The following is a 15,927-nucleotide window of genomic DNA, read 5'->3' as shown; positions in this document are numbered from 1 at the left end:
TCCATCAAACTCGACAAAATTGCGTTACTAGTTCATGTCCGAGTTATCGTGGAAACCCCACTGTAATAAAGTACCCAAAAACGCTAATGTTTCACAGACGTGTCACAAACACAGGGGAGCCCACAGATTTCTGTAAAGCCCTAAAGGACTAGATGGCATAAGCTTTTCCGAGCAAAAAAGAAGTGAATATTGCAAAAAATATAGTTGCTATTGATTTCGAAAAGTCGCGATGCTTCTGATTTGTCAAGCGCTGAAATTCTTTTGTAATGTCGCGTGACCTAGATAGGATTTCCTACAGAGGTACGGCCACTAATTAGCCAATGCATAACATCTAGCCCTTCGGGCTTTATAAATCTGTGGTGGAACCCCGTCCCCACTGGAAAAATTGGTCAAAAAACTGGGCAGGTGAACTATGATTTAATGCCCATCAAAAACTGAATGGAAGAAATTGCACTCAGTCAAAAAACCAACCCAATTAGAACTTTTGAGCTGGAAACAATAATTATTCGATCCTATTGGGATTTTGATAAAATTTACATTCCCACAGGTAAAAATTCCATCGGTGCACTGAGATAGAGGTACCCTAAAGACAGCATTTCGAAGAAGATAAGACTCTTTTACATACAAAGGCGACCATCTAACAATTGATACACATAATTTTATAAGAACAAACTATATAAGAACATAAGGCTTCGGTGACCAAAATATTAAGAACAAGTTAAGAACATTTTAAGAACAAGACTTTGGGGACTTTAAAACACCCAATTTCTTAGGAAATTGGACAAAATTACTCGAAAAATGGTGAAAATAAGAACATGTTAAGAACATTTTTAGGTTTAAAACTAAAAAAGTCAAGAACATTTGGAGGCTTTAAAAATTTTGGATGTTCTTATAAAAAAAACGTATAGCTGAAAACTTGATTGGACTCTCAGTATCACGTGGTACGCAAAACGAGAAAGAGATCATAAATCGGTCAGAAAACCATTGACTTTCAATTTTCAGGGTCCATTTACCATCGGAACCATCGTTGGATAAAATATATGTAATTATCACAACAATGCAGCGAAAATTTACTTGGATATCCAACCAGGGGGGTACTTAGGCAATAGAGTTGACGGAAATGTGCGAGCCATAAGGGTCCCTTTTTTCATGTCTCAAAAGTCCCTCAAAATGGGTACGAGTTCTTAGGTTTCTCAAAGGGTCCAAAAATCACTGAATTTGAAAATTTCACTCTTAAAGGGTCACGATTCTCTGGAAAAATCGTCCAAATTTTTGACAATACTTTCAACAAAGGTTCTCAAAAATGTATCGATTTTCGATTTTTGGCTCGGATATAACCGTCACCAAACCTGATAAGTTTTACTAATATGTAGTGTGAAATTAATGATTTTTTAAAACTCTTCGCCTTACTTTTGTTTTGTTATATTTCAAACAATACATCAACATTCATAAATGTGAAAAAAATGAAATCCTGTAAAATTCAAAATGTTTTCAAAACAATGGATATCACCTTACGAAGAAAAGTTACGAAACCTTATCTCTCATAGAGACAAGAATAGTTGTCTAACTAAAGAATTTATTACTTAAACTTATTGGCTGACCCAGTATAACTGTGAAAATCTTTATTATAATTTTTCCTTTAAAGCATGGCCTTTAATACCTAAGTTTCTAAAAAGGTTTTAGGTAGTTGCTGATGGTGTACTTGATATTTCCAAGAAGAATAACCTAAAATATGAAAGATTTTTGATTACATACACATGGTATACCATGGCATGTCCAAAAAGGACATAAGTTTGGCGCAGAAAATTGGGGGCCTTAGACATATTCATTTATACGTTTAAAAAAGCGTATTAGGATGTAGAATTCAGAAATCACTGTTAATAAAATTAATTTTTCACCTAAAAAAGAAAGTTATTAGGTAAAAACCAAAAAATGCTAACGTCAGCAAAACTTGTTTTTTGAATAACTCCAGTTTAGCTGATGGTATAAAATTGAAATTTGTACCGAAGTTGCATAAGTATCACACCAATCTAGCTAATGAGACATTGCAATATACGACATGCGAAAGCCATAAATGAACTAAGTACGTGACTGTTCATCCCCAAACTAAACGGATTAAATCTTTCTTCTTTGAAGAAGAAGCAGGGGGCTTAGCCGCAATGATCGAAATCAAAGAAATAAAATGGAAATTTTTTGAAAAAGAAAACCACAGGATCTTTTCAAAAATATTTTCTCCATTATTTTTAAACGTAAAGATTTTTGTTTCACTTCTCACAAAATTGGACGTTGGAATGTCAATAAGTTTGACATCTGACGTAGAAATATAATAATAAGATCCTTTGAACTCAGTCGTCAAAAATCAAAGAATTCATAATAAAAACTTTGAAGCACCCCTGTGTCGCTAGCTAGTCAATAGCGAGTTTATGTATTTGCACTTTTGAGGACGGTAAAGTGACTGAAGCGATTTAGAAAAACGCGCAGTTATGCCCCGCAAAATCGAGGACGGTAAAAGTGATGTTTTACCGTGTCCTCAGTCAGTCAGGATGCAGTCAAATTAGAACCTTACCGTCTCCGTTGCTGAAAAAAACAATACATAGACTCGGTAATATCCTAGGAAGGGGAGGCGCAGTAGGTGCTTTGGCTAATTTGAGAATCGAAGAAAATATCTGTCGTGTTCGCTCTCAATTTGAACAAACTCGAACTCAGTCTCTCAGTTCCTTTTTTATGATTTTGATAGCGTTCACGATTGTACCATGTTTATTAGTAAATCAAAAAATGGTGATGCAAGTGGCTCTGGGTACAAGATAGAGATATTTCACTTGGATAACCAAATCGAATTGTTATTTATTCCTGATTCACATTGATGTAAAATGTGTCAAATGGAAAAAATCAATTTCGTACCTACGAGCTTAATCTTTATTTCAAATCCCCTCCCCTCTTACCCTCTTATTAAGTTTTGAGAATACGTGTTTTCGAAAACAATAATACCAGCAATATTTTTTGCGATATTCATTTTTTGCTTGGAAGAGCTTAAAGCACGACATCTAGCCCTTCGGGCTTTACAGAAATCTGTGCACCCACCACGCTTATTCCAAACCCCCAATTTATTACGTACCCAAGAGTACTAAACCCAAGACACAGACAAAGCAATCTGTTCCTCTAAAGAATCCTGCATTGTAACACGCATGCGTAATGTGATAAACAAAGAGGAATGAATTCGTAGGGGTAGACAAACTAACCGGGTCGGGTTGTGATGGGTGAAATTTGTTGTTCTTTTTGTCTATTTTTAAATGTAAATGTAAATGTAGGATTCTTTAGATAAACCACTCAACTGCTGACTAAGGCACACCATTCATCAATTCCAATATTGAAAGTCATCATCATAACGATTTCCCAACAATTTAAAACTCTAATCGCTTCATTGCATTTGAAAAGTATCAGAGGAGGAGATTTTCGAACATTTTACTTGCCGCATTGTTTGTATCCTATCAAACAAACAAAACTGCTCTCCTTCCTAGTGTTTAAAATTCAATTCATCTGAATCTATTTTTAGACAAGCTTTTATGTATTTACTTTGATTAAATTAACCAACCAGTTCGATACTTCACAAGACTATTACTAGAACGCCCCCTTCTTACAGACCCGGTAAGATTTTTTTTCAGCCAGTGGGGATAAAAATAACGGACTGAAAGTCGATGGGGATTGATATTCCCATATTTCAAATGGCTTGGGATTTCAATTCTTTTGTTTTCAAGTCAGAAATTCCGAGAAATTCAGTGATGGGAAATAAGCATCATATTTTGCAGTGACGATTGGTTTATTTGATTATTTCCAGTTGAGACAGAAATTTCAGGATAATTTTCCAACGGGGACGCGATATCTTGGCCAATTTTCCAGTGGGTCTGTGAGAAGGGGGTGTGTTCACAAAACTATTAGAAAAGACAAGCTGCACCAGGTTGTCATTATTGAATGCCTGCCCAAGCGAATCTAAATTTCTTAGAAAGCTAGTCTACACAATCGACAGATCCAGGCCCTTATGCCTTACGTTATGCATGTTTTTAAAGAAAGGAGCACGTTTATAAGGAATTTGAGACAGAAAATGGTCCGAAAAATAAGGAATTGTTAAGGCTGAGAATAAGAAAACAAGTTTAGAGTTAATTTGAACTTGCACTCAGATTCACAAAAACCTAAACAAAAAGTTCAACTGTAATTGGCCTATAGTTTCCATGGAACTAAATGTCAAGGCCTGAGTGTCATCAAAAAGTGACAAAATCAGACTAAACTTGAAAATTAAACTAAAAATAAAAAAGCCCAATATGATCATTTATTAAATTGGGCCAAAAACGAATGTGGCGACTTTTATCTCAGAATACGCCAAATCTGTCATAGCCCTTAAATTTCAATGGAACCAAATGTTGGGCTTGAAAGTCAACTAAATATTTTGAAAATAAAATAAAAGTGAAGTTTTAATTGAAATTGAAGGGTCCCAAAATGATCTTTTATCAAAATCAGCCAAAAACGAATGTGGCGACTTTTATCTCAGAATGCGCCAAATCTGTCATAGCCCTATAACTTCAATGGAACCATATGTTAGGGCCTGAAAGTCAACTAAATATTTGAAAATAAGCTGAAATTGAAGTTTAAATGAAATTGAAGGGTCACATAATGATCTTTATCAAAATAGGCCAAAAACGAATGTGGTGACTTTTATCTCAGAATACGCCAAATCTGTCATAGCCCTATAACTTCAATAGAACCATATGTTAAGGCCTGAAAGTCAACTAAAAATTTTGAAAATAAACTAAAAGTGAAGTTTTAATTGAAGTTGAAGGGTCCCAAAATGATCTTTTATCAAAATAGGCCAAAAATGAATGCGACGACTTTTATCTCAGAATACGCCAAATCTGTCATAGCCCTTAAATTTCAATGGAGCCAAATGTTTGGGCTTGAAAGTCAACTAAATATTTTGATAATAACCTAAAAGTCTGAAGTTTTAATTGAAATTGAAGGGTCCAAAAATGATCTTTTAAGAAAATAGGCCAAAAACGAATGTGGCGACTTTTATCTTAGAATACGCCAAATCTGTCATAACCCTATAACTTCAATGAAACTAAATATTAGAGCCTGAAAGTCATCTAAATATTTTGATAATACCCTCAAACTGAAGATTTGATTCACTTTGAAGGATCACAAAATGATCTTTTATCAAAATAGGCCAAAAACGAATGTGGCGACTTTTATCTCAGAATACGCCAAATCTGTCATAACCCTTTAACTTCAATGGACCTAAATGTTAGAGCCTGAAAGTCAGCTAAATATTTTGATAATACCCTAAAAGTCTGAAGTTTTAATTCAATTTGAAGGGTCACAAAATGATCTTTTATCAAAATAGGCCAAAAACGAATGTGGCGACTTTTATCTCAGAATGCGCCAAATCTGTCATAACCCTTTAACTTCAATGGAACCAAATGTTAGGGCCTGAAAGTCAACTAAATATTTCGATAATACCCTAAAACTGAAGATTTGATTCAAATCGAAGGGTCCCAAAATGAGCTTTTATCAAAATAGGCCAAAAACGGATGCGGCGACTTTTATCTCAGAATACACCAAATCTGTCATAGCCCTATAACTTCAATGGACCTAAATATAAGAGCCTGAAAGTCAGCTAAATATTTTGATAATACCCTAAAACTGAAGATTTGATTCACTTTGAAGGATCACAAAATGATCTTTTATCAAAATAGGCCAAAAACGAATGTGGCGACTTTTATCTCAGAATACGCCAAATCTGTCATAACCCTTTAACTTCAATGGACCTAAATATTAGAGCCTGAAAGTCAGCTAAATATTTTGATAATACCCTCAAACTGAAGATTTGATTCAAATCGAAGGGTCCCAAAATGAGCTTTTATCAAAATAGGCCAAAAACGGATGCGGCGACTTTTATCTCAGAATACACCAAATCTGTCATAGCCCTATAACTTCAATGGACCTAAATATAAGAGCCTGAAAGTCAGCTAAATATTTTGATAATACCCTAAAACTGAAGATTTGATTCACTTTGAAGGGTCACAAAATGATCTTTTATCAAAATAGGCCAAAAACGAATGTGGCGACTTTTATCTCAGAATACGCCAAATCTGTCATAACCCTTTAACTTCAATGGACCTAAATGTTAGAGCCTGAAAGTCAGCTAAATATTTTGATAATACCCTAAAAGTCTGAAGTTTTAATTCAATTTGAAGGGTCACAAAATGATCTTTTATCAAAATAGGCCAAAAACGAATGTGGCGACTTTTATCTCAGAATGCGCCAAATCTGTCATAACCCTTTAACTTCAATGGAACCAAATGTTAGGGCCTGAAAGTCAACTAAATATTTCGATAATACCCTAAAACTGAAGATTTGATTCAAATCGAAGGGTCCCAAAATGAGCTTTTATCAAAATAGGCCAAAAACGGATGCGGCGACTTTTATCTCAGAATACACCAAATCTGTCATAGCCCTATAACTTCAATGGACCTAAATATAAGAGCCTGAAAGTCAGCTAAATATTTTGATAATACCCTAAAACTGAAGATTTGATTCACTTTGATGGGTCACAAAATGATCTTTTATCAAAATAGGCCAAAAACGAATGTGGCGACTTTTATCTCAGAATACGCCAAATCTGTCATAGCCCTATAACTTCAATGGACCTAAATATTAGAGCCTGAAAGTCAGCTAAATATTTTGATAATACCCTCAAACTGAAGATTTGATTCAAATCGAAGGGTCCCAAAATGAGCTTTTATCAAAATAGGCCAAAAACGGATGCGGCGACTTTTATCTCAGAATACACCAAATCTGTCATAGCCCTATAACTTCAATGGACCTAAATATAAGAGCCTGAAAGTCAGCTAAATATTTTGATAATACCCTAAAACTGAAGATTTGATTCACTTTGAAGGGTCACAAAATGATCTTTTATCAAAATAGGCCAAAAACGAATGTGGCGACTTTTATCTCAGAATACGCCAAATCTGTCATAGCCCTATAACTTCAATGGACCTAAATATTAGAGCCTGAAAGTCAGCTAAATATTTTGATAATACCCTCAAACTGAAGATTTGATTCACTTTGAAGGGTCACAAAATGATCTTTTATCAAAATAGGCCAAAAACGAATGTGGCGACTTTTATCTCAGAATACGCCAAATCTGTCATAGCCCTATTATAACTTCAATGGACCTAAATATTAGAGCCTGAAAGTCAGCTAAATATTTTGATAATACCCTCAAACTGAAGATTTGATTCACTTTGAAGGGTCACAAAATGATCTTTTATCAAAATAGGCCAAAAACGAATGTGGCGACTTTTATCTCAGAATACGCCAAATCTGTCATAGCCCTATAACTTCAATGGACCTAAATATTAAAGCCTGAAAGTCAGCTAAATATTTTGATAATACCCTCAAACTGAAGATTTGATTCACTTTGAAGGGTCACAAAATGATCTTTTATCAAAATAGGCCAAAAACGAATGTGGCGACTTTTATCTCAGAATACGCCAAATCTGTCATAGCCCTATAACTTCAATGGACCTAAATATTAGAGCCTGAAAGTCAGCTAAATATTTTGATAATACCCTCAAACTGAAGATTTGATTCACTTTGAAGGGTCACAAAATGATCTTTTATCAAAATAGGCCAAAAACGAATGTGGCGACTTTTATCTCAGAATACGCCAAATCTGTCATAACCCTATAACTTCAATGGACCTAAATATTAGAGCCTGAAAGTCAGCTAAATATTTTGATAATACCCTCAAACTGAAGATTTGATTCACTTTGAAGGGTCACAAAATGATCTTTTATCAAAATAGGCCAAAAACGAATATGGCGACTTTTATCTCAGAATACGCCAAATCTGTCATAACCCTTTAACTTCAATGGACCTAAATATTAGAGCCTGAAAGTCAGCTAAATATTTTGATAATACCCTCAAACTGAAGATTTGATTCACTTTGAAGGGTCACAAAATGATCTTTTATCAAAATAGGCCAAAAACGAATGTGGCGACTTTTATCTCAGAATACGCCAAATCTGTCATAACCCTATAACTTCAATGGATCTAAATATTAGAGCCTGAAAGTCAGCTAAATATTTTGATAATACCCTCAAACTGAAGATTTGATTCACTTTGAAGGATCACAAAATGATCTTTTATCAAAATAGGCCAAAAACGAATGTGGCGACTTTTATCTCAGAATACGCCATATCTGTCATAGCCCTATAACTTCAATGGACCCTATGTTAGGGCCTGAAAGTCAATTAAAAATTTTGAAAATACCCTAAAATTGAAATTTTAATTCAAAATGAAGGGTCCCAAAATGATCTTTTATCAAAATAGGCCAAAAACAAATGTTGCGACTTTTAAATCAGAATACCCCAAATCTGTCATAGCCCTATAACTTCGATGGACCTAAATGTTAGAGCCTGAAAGTCAGCTAAATATTTTGATAATACCCTAAAAGTCTGAAGTTTTAATTCAATTTGAAGGGTCACAAAATGATCTTTTATCAAAATAGGCCAAAAACGAATGTGGCGACTTTTATCTCAGAATGCGCCAAATCTGTCATAACCCTTTAACTTCAATGGAACCAAATGTTAGGGCCTGAAAGTCAACTAAATATTTTGATAATACCCTCAAACTGAAGATTTGATTCACTTTGAAGGATCACAAAATGATCTTTTAAGAAAATAGGCCAAAAACGGATGTGGCGACTTTTATCTCAGAATACGCCAAATCTGTCATAACCCTTTAACTTCAATGGACCTAAATATTAGAGCCTGAAAGTCAACTAAATATTTCGATAATACCCTAAAACTGAAGATTTGATTCACTTTGAAGGATCACAAAATGATCTTTTATCAAAATAGGCCAAAAACGAATGTGGCCACTTTTATCTCAGAATACGCCATATCTGTCATAGCCCTATAACTTCAATGGACCCTATGTTAGGGCCTGAAAGTCAATTAAAAATTTTGAAAATACCCTAAAATTGAAATTTTAATTCAAAATAAAGGGTCCCAAAATGATCTTTTATCAAAATAGGCCAAAAACCGAATGTGGCGACTTTTATCTCAGAATACGCCAAATCTGTCATGACCCTTTAACTTCAATGGACCTAAATATTAGAGCCTGAAAGTCAGCTAAATATTTTGATAATACCCTAAAACTGAAGATTTGATTCACTTTGAAGAATCACAAAATGATCTTTTATCAAAATAGGCCAAAAACGGATGTGGCGACTTTTATCTCAGAATACGCCAAATCTGTCATAACCCTTTAACTTCAATGGACCTAAATATTAGAGCCTGAAAGTCAGCTAAATATTTTGATAATACCCTAAAACTGAAGATTTGATTCACTTTGAAGGATCACAAAATGATCTTTTATCAAAATAGGCCAAAAACGAATGTGGCGACTTTTATCTCAGAATACGCCATATCTGTCATAGCCCTATAACTTCAATGGACCCTATGTTAGGGTCTGAAAGTCAATTAAAAATTTTAAAAATACCCTAAAATTGAAACTTTAATTCAAAATGAAGGGTCCCAAAATGATCGTTTATCAAAATAGGCCAAAAACGAATGTGGCGACTTTTAAATCAGAATACCCCAAATCTGTCATAGCCCTATAACTTCAATGAACCTAAATGTTAGAGCCTGAAATTCAGCTAAATATTTTGATAATACCCTAAAAGTCTGAAGTTTTAATTCAATTTGAAGGGTCAAAAAATGATCTTTTATCAAAATAGGCCAAAAACGAATGTGGCGACTTTTATCTCAGAATACGCCAAATCTGTCATAACCCTTTAACTTCAATGGAACCAAATGTTATGGCCTGAAAGTCAACTAAATATTTTGATAATACCCTAAAACTGAAGATTTGATTCAAATGGAAGGGTCCCAAAATGAGCTTCTATCAAAATAGGCCAAAAACGAATATGACTACTTTTAAATCAGAATACGCCAAATCTGTCATAGCCCTATAACTTCAATGGAAGCATATGTTAGGGCCTGAAAGTCAACTAAATATTTTGAAAGTAAGCTAAAAGTGAAGTTTTAATTCAATTTGAAGGATCACAAAATGATCTTTTATCAAAATAGCCCAAAAACGAATGTGGCGAAATTTATCTCAGAATACTCCAAATCTGTCATAGCCCTTTAACTTCAATGGAACCCTATGTTAGGGCCTGAAAGTCAACTAAATATTTTGAAAGTAAGCTAAAAGTGAAGTTTTAATTCAATTTGAAGGGTCGCAAAATGATCTTTTATCAAAATAGGCCAAAAACAAATGTGGCAACTTTTAAAGCAGAATACGCCAAATCTGTCAAAGCCCTATAACTTCAATGGAACCATATGTTAGGGCCTGAAAGTCAACTAAATATTTTGAAAGTAAGCTAAAAAAAGTGAAGTTTTAATTCAATTTGAAGGGTCGAAAAATGATCTTTTAAGAAAATAGGCCAAAAACGAATGTGGCGACTTTTATCTCAGAATGCGCCAAATCTGTCATAACCCTTTAACTTCAATGGAACCAAATGTTAGGGCCTGAAAGTCAACTAAATATTTTGATAATACCCTAAAACTGAAGATTTGATTCAAATCGAAGGGTCCCAAAATGAGCTTTTATCAAAATAGGCCAAAAACGGATGCGGCGACTTTTATCTCAGAATACGCCAAATCTGTCATAACCCTTTAACTTCAATGGACCTAAATATTAGAGCCTGAAAGTCAGCTAAATATTTTGATAACACCCTAAAACTGAAGATTTGATTCACTTTGAAGGATCACAAAATGATCTTTTATCAAAATAGGCCAAAAACAAATGTGGCAACTTTTAAAGCAGAATACGCCAAATCTGTCAAAGCCCTATAACTTCAATGGAACCATATGTTAGGGCCTGAAAGTCAACTAAATATTTTGAAAGTAAGCTAAAAAAAGTGAAGTTTTAATTCAATTTGAAGGGTCGAAAAATGATCTTTTAAGAAAATAGGCCAAAAACGAATGTGGCGACTTTTATCTCAGAATGCGCCAAATCTGTCAAAACCCTTTAACTTCAATGGAACCAAATGTTAGGGCCTGAAAGTCAACTAAATATTTTGATAATACCCTAAAAGTCTGAAGTTTTAATTCAATTTGAAGGATCACAAAATGATCTTTTATCAAAATAGGCCAAAAACGAATGTGGCGACTTTTATCTCAGAATACGCCATATCTGTCATAACCCTATAACTTCAATGGAACCAAATGTTAGGGCCTGAAAGTCAACTAAATATTTTGATAATACCCTCAAACTGAAGATTTGATTCACTTTGAAGGATCACAAAATGATATTTTAAGAAAATAGGCCAAAAACGGATGTGGCGACTTTTATCTCAGAATACGCCAAATCTGTCATAACCCTTTAACTTCAATGGACCTAAATATTAGAGCCTGAAAGTCAGCTAAATATTTTGATAATACCCTAAAACTGAAGATTTGATTCACTTTGAAGGATCACAAAATGATCTTTTATCAAAATAGGCCAAAAACGAATGTGGCGACTTTTATCTCAGAATACGCCATATCTGTCATAACCCTATAACTTCAATGGACCCTATGTTAGGGCCTGAAAGTCAATTAAAAATTTTGAAAATACCCTAAAATTGAAATTTTAATTCAAAATAAAGGGTCCCAAAATGATCTTTTATCAAAATAGGCCAAAAAACGAATGTGGCGACTTTTATCTCAGAATACGCCAAATCTGTCATAACCCTTTAACTTCAATGGACCTAAATATTAGAGCCTGAAAGTCAGCTAAATATTTTGATAATACCCTAAAACTGAAGATTTGATTCACTTTGAAGGATCACAAAATGATCTTTTATCAAAATAGGCCAAAAACGGATGTGGCGACTTTTATCTCAGAATACGCCAAATCTGTCATAACCCTTTAACTTCAATGGACCTAAATATTAGAGCCTGAAAGTCAGCTAAATATTTTGATAATACCCTAAAACTGAAGATTTGATTCACTTTGAAGGATCACAAAATGATCTTTTATCAAAATAGGCCAAAAACGAATGTGGCGACTTTTATCTCAGAATACGCCATATCTGTCATAGCCCTATAACTTCAATGGACACTATGTTAGGGTCTGAAAGTCAATTAAAAATTTTAAAAATATACCCTAAAATTGAAACTTTAATTCAAAATGAAGGGTCCCAAAATGATCTTTTATCAAAATAGGCCAAAAACGAATGTGGCGACTTTTAAATCAGAATACCCCAAATCTGTCATAGCCCTATAACTTCAATGAACCTAAATGTTAGAGCCTGAAATTCAGCTAAATATTTTGATAATACCCTAAAAGTCTGAAGTTTTAATTCAATTTGAAGGGTCAAAAAATGATCTTTTATCAAAATAGGCCAAAAACGAATGTGGCGACTTTTATCTCAGAATACGCCAAATCTGTCATAACCCTTTAACTTCAATGGAACCAAATGTTATGGCCTGAAAGTCAACTAAATATTTTGATAATACCCTAAAACTGAAGATTTGATTCACTTTGAAGGATCACAAAATGATCTTTTATCAAAATAGGCCAAAAACAAATGTGGCAACTTTTAAAGCAGAATACGCCAAATCTGTCAAAGCCCTATAACTTCAATGGAACCATATGTTAGGGCCTGAAAATCAAATAAATATTTTGAAAGTAAGCTAAAAAAAGTGAAGTTTTAATTCAATTTGAAGGGTCGAAAAATGATCTTTTAAGAAAATAGGCCAAACGAATGTGGCGACTTTTATCTCAGAATGCGCCAAATCTGTCATAACCCTTTAACTTCAATGGAACCAAATGTTAGGGCCTGAAAGTCAACTAAATATTTTGATAATACCCTAAAACTGAAGATTTGATTCAAATCGAAGGGTCCCAAAATGAGCTTTTATCAAAATAGGCCAAAAACGGATGCGGCGACTTTTATCTCAGAATACGCCAAATCTGTCATAACCCTTTAACTTCAATGGATCTAAATATTAGAGCCTGAAAGTCAGCTAAATATTTTGATAATACCCTAAAACTGAAGATTTGATTCACTTTGAAGGATCACAAAATGATCTTTTATCAAAATAGGCCAAAAACAAATGTGGCAACTTTTAAAGCAGAATACGCCAAATCTGTCAAAGCCCTATAACTTCAATGGAACCATATGTTAGGGCCTGAAAGTCAACTAAATATTTTGAAAGTAAGCTAAAAGTGAAGTTTTAATTCAATTTGAAGGGTCGAAAAATGATCTTTTAAGAAAATAGGCCAAAAACGAATGTGGCGACTTTTATCTCAGAATACGCCAAATCTGTCATAACCCTTTAACTTCAATGGAACCCTATGTTAGGGCCTGAAAGTCAACTAAATATTTTGAAAGTAAGCTAAAAGTGAAGTTTTAATTCAATTTGAAGGGTCGCAAAATGATCTTTTATCAAAATAGGCCAAAAACAAATGTGGCAACTTTTAAAGCAGAATACGCCAAATCTGTCAAAGCCCTATAACTTCAATGGAACCATATGTTAGGGCCTGAAAGTCAACTAAATATTTTGAAAGTAAGCTAAAAAAAGTGAAGTTTTAATTCAATTTGAAGGGTCGAAAAATGATCTTTTAAGAAAATAGGCCAAAAACGAATGTGGCGACTTTTATCTCAGAATGCGCCAAATCTGTCATAACCCTTTAACTTCAATGGAACCAAATGTTAGGGCCTGAAAGTCAACTAAATATTTTGATAATACCCTAAAACTGAAGATTTGATTCAAATCGAAGGGTCCCAAAATGAGCTTTTATCAAAATAGGCCAAAAACGGATGCGGCGACTTTTATCTCAGAATACGCCAAATCTGTCATAACCCTTTAACTTCAATGGACCTAAATATTAGAGCCTGAAAGTCAGCTAAATATTTTGATAATACCCTAAAACTGAAGATTTGATTCACTTTGAAGGATCACAAAATGATCTTTTATCAAAATAGGCCAAAAACAAATGTGGCAACTTTTAAAGCAGAATACGCCAAATCTGTCAAAGCCCTATAACTTCAATGGAACCATATGTTAGGGCCTGAAAGTCAACTAAATATTTTGAAAGTAAGCTAAAAGTGAAGTTTTAATTCAATTTGAAGGGTCGAAAAATGATCTTTTAAGAAAATAGGCCAAAAACGAATGTGGCGACTTTTATCTCAGAATACGCCAAATCTGTCATAACCCTTTAACTTCAATGGAACCAAATGTTATGGCCTGAAAGTCAACTAAATATTTTGATAATACCCTAAAACTGAAGATTTGATTCAAATGGAAGGGTCCCAAAATGAGCTTTTATCAAAATAGGCCAAAAACGAATATGACTACTTTTAAATCAGAATACGCCAAATCTGTCATAGCCCTATAACTTCAATGGAAGCATATGTTAGGGCCTGAAAGTCAACTAGATATTTTGAAAGTAAGCTAAAAGTGAAGTTTTAATTCAATTTGAAGGATCACAAAATGATCTTTTATCAAAATAGCCCAAAAACGAATGCGGCGAAATTTATCTCAGAATACTCCAAATCTGTCATAGCCCTTTAACTTCAATGGAACCCTATGTTAGGGCCTGAAAGTCAACTAAATATTTTGAAAGTAAGCTAAAAGTGAAGTTTTAATTCAATTTGAAGGGTCGCAAAATGATCTTTTATCAAAATAGGCCAAAAACAAATGTGGCAACTTTTAAAGCAGAATACGCCAAATCTGTCAAAGCCCTATAACTTCAATGGAACCATATGTTAGGGCCTGAAAGTCAACTAAATATTTTGAAAGTAAGCTAAAAAAAGTGAAGTTTTAATTCAATTTGAAGGGTCGAAAAATGATCTTTTAAGAAAATAGGCCAAAAACGAATGTGGCGACTTTTATCTCAGAATGCGCCAAATCTGTCATAACCCTTTAACTTCAATGGAACCAAATGTTAGGGCCTAAAAGTCAACTAAATATTTTGATAATACCCTAAAACTGAAGATTTGATTCAAATCGAAGGGTCCCAAAATGAGCTTTTATCAAAATAGGCCAAAAACGGATGCGGCGACTTTTATCTCAGAATACGCCAAATCTGTCATAACCCTTTAACTTCAATGGACCTAAATATTAGAGCGTGAAAGTCAGCTAAATATTTTGATAATACCCTAAAACTGAAGATTTGATTCACTTTGAAGGATCACAAAATGATCTTTTATCAAAATAGGCCAAAAACGAATGTGGCGACTTTTATCTCAGAATACGCCATATCTGTCATAGCCCTTAAATTTCAATGGAGCCAAATGTTTGGGCTTGAAAGTCAACTAAATATTTTGATAATACCCTAAAAGTCTGAAGTTTTAATTGAAATTGAAGGGTCCAAAAATGATCTTTTAAGAAAATAGGCCAAAAACGGATGTGGCGACCTTTATCTCAGAATACGCCAAATCTGTCATAACCCTTTAACTTCAATGGACCTAAATATTAGAGCCTGAAAGTCAGCTAAATATTTTGATAATACCCTAAAACTGAAGATTTGATTCACTTTGAAGGTTCACAAAATGATCTTTTATCAAAATAGGCCAAAACGGATTGGGCGACTTTTATCTCAGAATACGCCAAATCTGTCATAAACCCTTAAACTTCAATGGACCTAAATATTAGAGCCTGAAAGTCAGCTAAATATTTTGATAATACCCTAAAACTGAAAATTTGATTCACTTTGAAGGATCACAAAATGATTTTTTATCAAAATAGGCCAAAAACGAATGTGGCGACTTTTATCTCAGAATACGCCATATCTGTCATAGCCCTATAACTTCAATGGACCCTATGTTAGGGCCTGAAAGTCAATTAAAATTTTTAAAAATACCCAAAATTG

The sequence above is a fragment of the Clytia hemisphaerica genome, unplaced genomic scaffold (assembly GCF_902728285.1).
Source record: "Clytia hemisphaerica strain Z4C2 unplaced genomic scaffold, Clytia hemisphaerica genome assembly, whole genome shotgun sequence".
Classification (NCBI taxonomy): domain Eukaryota; kingdom Metazoa; phylum Cnidaria; class Hydrozoa; order Leptothecata; family Clytiidae; genus Clytia; species Clytia hemisphaerica.
Note: the sequence above shows the minus strand (reverse complement) of the source record.